The sequence below is a fragment of the Ochotona curzoniae genome, unplaced genomic scaffold (genome assembly GCF_017591425.1).
Source record: "Ochotona curzoniae isolate NIBS_2020 unplaced genomic scaffold, NIBS_Ocur_1.0 scaffold_2587, whole genome shotgun sequence".
Lineage (NCBI taxonomy): Eukaryota > Metazoa > Chordata > Mammalia > Lagomorpha > Ochotonidae > Ochotona > Ochotona curzoniae.
In genome coordinates, this window is record NW_024467096.1 from 7,396,815 (window position 1) to 7,404,092 (window position 7,278).

Below are 7,278 nucleotides of genomic sequence, written 5' to 3' on the forward strand. Positions count from 1 at the left end.
GGGGAGTGAACCAGTGGACAGAAAATCTTTGTTTCTTTACTTCTTTCTGTAAACCTGCCTTTCCAATAAAAATAAACAAACAAATAAAAAAAAAAAAAACCTTTTGCCAGGAAGCAATTTGAACAAAGACTGGTCTTGAACACAGACTCTTTGACTCCATTGCCTTTCCTTCCCGTCTCCCATAAGGGTGAGTCCCTGGGTTGCTGCTGCTGTCCCTGGGCTCTCTGTGCAACCACCGTCTATCACAAAGCCAAGGGAGGAAGCCACCTGTGTAGGTCAAAATTTAAGAAGAGTTGATGCAGGGCCCTGCTCATGGTGGCCCACATCCTTTGCTCTCCGGGGTGGATGTTTTCTCCATGATAGCCCTCTAAATTCAGCTCTTCTTTCCTCCTGTTCCCTGAATTCTGGAAACTCACTTGTTTGTTGTTCTTTCAGGGTTGCCAGCTAGTCTTGGTGATTATCCTGACAATTATCCAATTTCCTGCTGCTCCAATGGTCTGTTTTGCCACCCTGCTGAGGAAAGGAGGCCCCTGGAGTTGGGGTCTCCAGGAGGGAGGGTGTTGGATCATTGAGAACACTGAATGGCTGCCAGAGAACATGGAGTGGCCACGTGCCTGCCAGAGTAAATACTGTACATTTCCAATTTTGAGCCAGGAGAGGAAGCCAAAGAGAAGGTAACATAAATTGTCAATTAATGGCCCAGCTCCTAGTTGGGCCCTTTTCATCTATAGCCTGGACCAATGACAGCACATTGGCAGTGACTCATTAAACACCCACTGCCCTGTAGGTGGTGGCCAAGCTGAGCTCAATCCCCTGTCCTCTGGGTCACAGCCCAGTGTTGGCTCCAGTAGGGTACAGCCCCACCTAACCTCTGCAGGCTGTTCCAGAAGTATTCCAGTCACACGGACCCTGGCCAAGTCTGCCCATGACCCAGACCCAGCAAGGTGCTGACCAGCCAGCATGTGCTTGGCCAGCCCTTTCAACTCTGTTCTTGGTCACTTTGGCCCCAACTGTCCACCGCTGTCAGGATCCTGGCAGAAAGCCTGCCACCAGGAGAGTCCGGCAAAGCATTCCAGAGAAAATCCAGGCCCACAGAACTGGGAAGGTTTTCCCAGGCTCTTTCTTCCCACCTTTACCAGCCTGCTACACACTGTATTACCTCTTCTTTCTTTAAGATTTATTTGAAAGGCAGAGAAAGAGGGAAAGACAGACCTTATATCCACTGGCTCACTTCCCAATTGGGTGCAACACCTACCTGGTCTGAACTAGGTTGAAGCCAAAATCTAGAAGCTCCATCCAGGCCTTCCATGTGGATACAGGGGCTCACTGCCTTCCTAGCTGCTTCACCAGAAGCTGGCCTTGAAGTAGACAGCCAGGACTCCAATATGGAATGCTGGCATTGCAAACTGTGATTTAACCCCTGTGCCACAATACCAGCCCCTGTACTGCTTCCCTTCTCTCACACACATTCCCTCCAGGCACATTTCCATTTCATAAATATTTATTGTTATTTATTATTATTATTATTATTATTCATGTTGCAAGGCCAAATGGAGAAATCACGTGTAAGTGCCTTGGCAACAACAACCCAGCTAAAGACCTACCTAGGGGACAAAACACCATTAATCATAAGCCATGTAGGTGCAGATACTGCCTTGTCACAGAATGTCACAGAATGGGGAACTGAGTGATGCTGGGGAATTAGTGAGTAATTACAAATGGTGGGGACACCAAGGAAGACTTTAAGGAGGAGGTGGCAGGCAGGACTGACCTTAAAGAATGAGTGGGATAGGGCCCAGTGTGATAGTGTAGTGGTTAAAGTCCTGGCCTTGAACGCACCGGGATCCCATATGGTCACCGGTTCTAATCTCAGTGGCCCTGCTTCCCATCCAGCTCCCTGCTTGTGGCCTGGGAAAGCAATCGAGGATGACCCAAAGCCTTGAGACCCTGCAGCCATGTGGGAGACCTGGAAGAGGCTCGCTCCAGGTTCCTGGTTTTGGATTGGCTCAGCTCCAGCCGTTGTGGCCACTTGGAGAGTAAATTACCAGACGAAAGATCTTTCTTTGTGTCTCTCCTCCTATCTGTATATCCGCCTTTCCATTAATAATAAATAAATCTTTAAAAAACAAAAGTGAGTGGGATCTGGGTTTGCCCATAGGTGCCATGAAGAGTTAGTTTGGACAACATCACTGGACCTAACTTTTGGCTGGGGAAGGAGACCTTGAAGATGCCACTGGCACTCTTTGCCCTGAATCCGGGGCTCTTGTGTCAGTGGCTATGGAAGAATTAGGTGGTGCAAGTGGCTCCGTGGTGGTGCTTCAGGGCAGCAAGGAGACTCGACACTACCACACTGACACCGCGGAGCGATTCCACCAGGAGTCCTTCCACTGGGCTTTTGGTATTACCGAACCAGCCTGCTATGGCACCGTTGACGTTGATACTGGAAAGTTGACCCTGTTTGTGCCCAGGCTTCCTGCCAGCCATGCCACCTGGGTGGAAAAGATCCACTCCAAGGAGCACTTCAAGGAGAAACACGCCGTGGATGAAGTCCAGTACTCGGACTAGATCGCCAGCGTCCTGATGTCACAGAACCCCTCTGTTCCCCTCACTTTGCATGGTGTCAACACGGACAGCGGCCATACTTGCAGGGAAGCCTCTTTCGAGGGCATCCGCAGGTTCAATGTCAACAACATCACTCTTTACCCAGAGATTGTTGAATGCCAAGTGTTCAAGATCGACATGGAGCTACACCAATTGGATCTCCAGCAAGGCTCACCGGGAGGTCATGAAGGCCGTCAAAACGGAAATGAAAGAATATGAGGTGGAAAGCCTCTTTGAGCACTAATGCTGCTTCCGAGGTGGCATGCGCCACAGCTCCTACACCCACATCTGCGGCAGTGGGGAGAAACCTGCCGTGCTGTGCTGGAGCCCCTATCAACCACATAATCCAGGATGGAGACATGTGCCTGCCTGTTCGACATGGGCAGTGAATATTACTGCTTCACTTCTGACTTCACCTGCTCCTTTCCTGCCAAAGGCAAGTTCCTCACAGACCAGAAGGCAATCTATGAGGCCATGCTGTACAGCTGCCGCACCGTCATAAACACCATGCAGCCAAGGGTGGCCTGACATGCACCGCCTGGCTGACTGCATCCACCTGGAGGAGCTGAGCCTCATTGGTGTGCTGAGCGGCAGCATGGACGCCATGGTCCAGGCCCACCTGGGGGCTATATTCATGCTTCACAGGCTCAACCACTTCCTGGGCATTGACGTGTACGACATGGGAGGCTACTCTGAGGGCGTGGAGTGCATCGAAGAGCCGGGCCTGACCAGCCTGGTACCGCACGACATCTGGAACCACGCATGGAGCTTACGCTGGAGCCTGGCATCTACTTCATCCACCACCTCTTGGACAAGGCTCTGGCTGAACCCAGCCCATGCCTGCTTCTTCAACCACCAAGTCCTGCAGCGCTTCCGTGGCTTTGGTGGGGTCAGCATCCAGGAGGACATCACCGTGACTGACACTGGCGTGGAGCTGCTGACCTGCATCGTGGAGGAAATTGAAGTAGGCATGTTGAGCTTTGACAAGGCCTTCGCCCCTTTCTCTGACCCAAAGTAGGGCCCACCAACTGTGCCCAGCAGGACTGGGACCTGGCCCTCTCTGTGGTGGGGAGCCTGCCGATTGATACCACCCCACCACAGGAACTTCTGATCAACCATATAGTGCTGACTTCTAGGCCAGAAAGCCCATTCGTATTAACTTTCTGTGGGATCACATCCTTCATCTGCTAAGCGCTTTGCTTAAATAGCAGTGACTGATGATACACCTGTGCCTCAGTAGCAACTAAAACTCGGGCTTACTGCCACTGATGTATATACTGTTTCTCAGGGGAGAGACCTTCCCAGGGTTTCCTCTCAGACAATCACTCTGCAGAATGGAATTTGCAATAAAAGATTTTTTAAAAATGGCCAGACATGACCAGACTGCAGCCAAGCCAACACATCCACAGTCCCAGTCACTGTATGTGCCTTAGCTTCTTGGGGACCTTGAGCAGGTATCAGGGTTCTGTGCCAGAGGTCCCACTTGTATCAGTGAAGGGCAGGAGGCATAAGGGGGTTGAGTGGTACTTTGTGGCATGTAGGAAGTGTTGCCTTGCTCGGCTGCCATGTTCAGAGATTCAAGCCAGCTACTCTGCCTCAGTCTCGGTTTCCTCATCGGTAGAGCCAGATAGCAGTCTTTGCCCCACTTGCTGCGTGTTTATCCATGGAACTCCTCTGAGATACACCATAACCGAAGAAGCCCACATTTGCACTGAGACCAGCTGCTCAGGGTGCCCTCTGCCGGGGCTCCTGGCATGGCTCTAAGCATGGGGTGAGGACAACAGAGGATCAAGGGCACATCTTAGGAAAGGCAGGCAGATGGACACGCTGCTGCATTTGTTGGAAGCTACAATCTATGCTATGTTCCTGTCATTCAAAGCCCTTCTCCATGCACTTCTGGTCACTGAGTGCTGCTCTGCTCACCTCTTCTTTCTCGTAACCGAGTCACAGATCCCAGAGGATGCAGGCTTCTGGTCTGTGTGAGTGACAGGTGAGGCAAAGAAGGAAGTCTCTTGGAGAGTATGTTTCCTGGGCTCTTCTTCGTTGCTCTGGCCTGAAGCCTGCTCCTTCCCGAAAATCAGCATGAATCGGATGGAGCTGGGAATCGCAGGATCTGAAACCCCTCCTATGCTCATGTCGCCATCGGGATGTGTTCAAGGCAGCCAATCACTAACCAGAAAGATGACGCAGCTGACACTAGAAGGGTGAATGTAGTTGTCTTTAATGGGCCTCTTGACTTAGTTCTGTTTTCTTCATAGCCTCTGCCTGTGGCTTAGCTTGCTATACCCTGGCACCAGCCCCCAGTCCAGATTATTTACTCTTGTACTGGCTCTGGGTTATCTAGTTCATGTGCTCCTTCAGTTATGTTCTCACTGATGTATTTGACAATGCTTCTTAAGCACATACTATACATATAACATGATGTAGGAACAGGAAAAACTGTGGTGAACAAAGCCCCTGCTTTCGTTGAGCATGAGGTCCAAATGAGATGATAATACGTTTTTTTTCAAAAATAGATAAATGGGAGAATCAAAGATATAGCACAAAGCTATGAAGAAACTAGAGTCAAGTCAAGAGGCTAGGGGGCAGCCAGAGAGGCCAGGGCAAGGTGGCAGAGAGGGACTCCTTTGGCTAGCTTTGATGGGGAACATCCCTGAGAAGGTGATGCTAGAACTGGGACCTTGATGATGACAGGGAGCCAGCCAGACAGAAATCTAGAGGCAGAAGGGTATCAGCAAGCAGTTATAGCAGCTGCAAAGGCCCTGGGGTGGGAGTAGGAAAGGACTGCTCATATCAGAGGAACAGTAAAAATAGTTAGGTGGGAACTCTTGAATGATTGAGGAGGCAACCAGGAGCTGAGGAGCCCACAGGCCATTGTAGGGGCCAGGCAGCAAAGCGTGGGTCTGCTGGCTGCCCTTCACATGGCTGCAAGGTGCTTGAGAGAATACAGTAGCACTTTGGCTTGCCTGCTTCTATTTTCCTTTCCCTTTTCAATGTCATTTCGAAGGCAAAAGTAGAAAGCGTCCTTTGAAGCCAAAATGTAGCAGACTCGTGCCTCATCTCATAATCTCTCTGCCCTTCTTGCCATCTGCCAGGGGATTTGATTTACTTCAAGGTGCCACTATTATTTTTGTCTCTTTGGATCCTGTGGAAATATCCCAATAGTATGTGAACTGCAAATTTTCATATCTAGGCTTCTGTTTAAAATTCCATCTCAGGGACAGGAATTCGCCATGGCAGTAAAGGCTTCACTTGGGATGCCCATGTCCCACGTCGGGGTGCTGGGATTAAGTGCTGCCTCCGCTCCTGACTCCAGCTTCCTCTTAATGCACACCCTGGGAGGCAGGAGCTGAGGGCTCAAGGACTTGGGTCCTTGTTGCCCATGTGGGAGACTCAGGGTGAGTCCCAGATTCCTAGCTTCAGCTTGGTCCAGCCGGGCTGTTGCAGGCATTGGGGAACTGAATCAAAGACTCTCTGTCTCTGTTTCTCTCTCTGCCTTTTCAATAAGATATTTAAAACTCTGTTTTATGATAGATTGATTTATTTTATTAGCGTAGAAAATTTCTAAACAGTCGATACCTTCAGAAAAACACTAAGAATAACATTTTCATCTCTGGGAAAGCTGGGGATGAATCTAAAGTCAAGGCCTTGGCTCAAAGCCTGAAGGGATCCCTCATTCTCTACTGCAGTACAGGACAACCCCTCAGCGGCTTTGTCACTTGGAAGTGTCCTGGGAGCTTTGCTTCTCTGACCTGTGGATTCTGATTCTGTTCCATGGAGGCTGACTTTTAAGGGCTGTAGTGGTACTTACAGAATATCACATATTGGGGGGGGGGGGGACCTAAAACCATGGCCTTCTCAGAGCACACTCTCAAAACTATGGTACTGCAGCCCTGAGACCTCCAGGGCTACACCATCAACGTGGGCTCTGCCCTAGAGAAGAACATTCTAGCAGCCAAGTTGCCCAGAACTTAAGTGCACCCAGTCAAAAGGGCATATCAAATACTTTGCTAGAAACTTCTGATGATCAACCTGAGAAATCCCTTCTACTCTCTGAATCTCATTTCCTCCAATAGATGGGATGCCTCTTCTGCTCATGTCATATAATTTCAGTCATTCATCAAAATTTTCTTGAATTTCTATTTTATAGCTTACACAGGATGCTGTGGAATGGGGTGACAGGAGGAAACTGGCTGCATCCTCCCATGCTCTACCAGCTGCAAGGCTCTGTGACTGCATCATGCTGATGTCACTATTACCTGCCTTGTGCATAGAGAAAACCAGAGTATTCAGAAAGAACCAACAGAGGAGACATTTGCATTTCCAGGACCTCAGTTGGATTTAATCTATTGGCCTGCTAGACTTCCCTGTGGAATCCTGGAGTTGGAGATGGAAATGCCTTGGCCCACAGCTGCTATCCAGTTGTTCGCTGGCTCCTGCCTGTCCCTCCAAGGCAGAGCCAGCCCACGTCACAGCCACTGTGGCTGACCTGGAAGAAGAATGTCTAAAGCAAGAGCAACATCCTTGGCTGCCCCATCCCTGTGCAGCATCTTTCTTTTTCCCACCCAGCTGGACAGATGCATGGGTGATGGAGCGGAGCCATAGAATATAAAAGTGGCTGTTCCTCTAAATTGAAAGTCAGTTCCTGGAATAGTGGAAGCACTTATGGAGCCAATC

General features: G+C 49.8%; 1 pseudogene; it reads left to right on the forward strand.

The window, feature by feature from the left end:
- The window catches only part of LOC121171089, a 69,613-nt pseudogene extending 65,994 nt beyond the window's left edge, over positions 1-3,619 (forward strand).
- Positions 3,620-7,278: the final 3,659 nt, after the last annotated feature.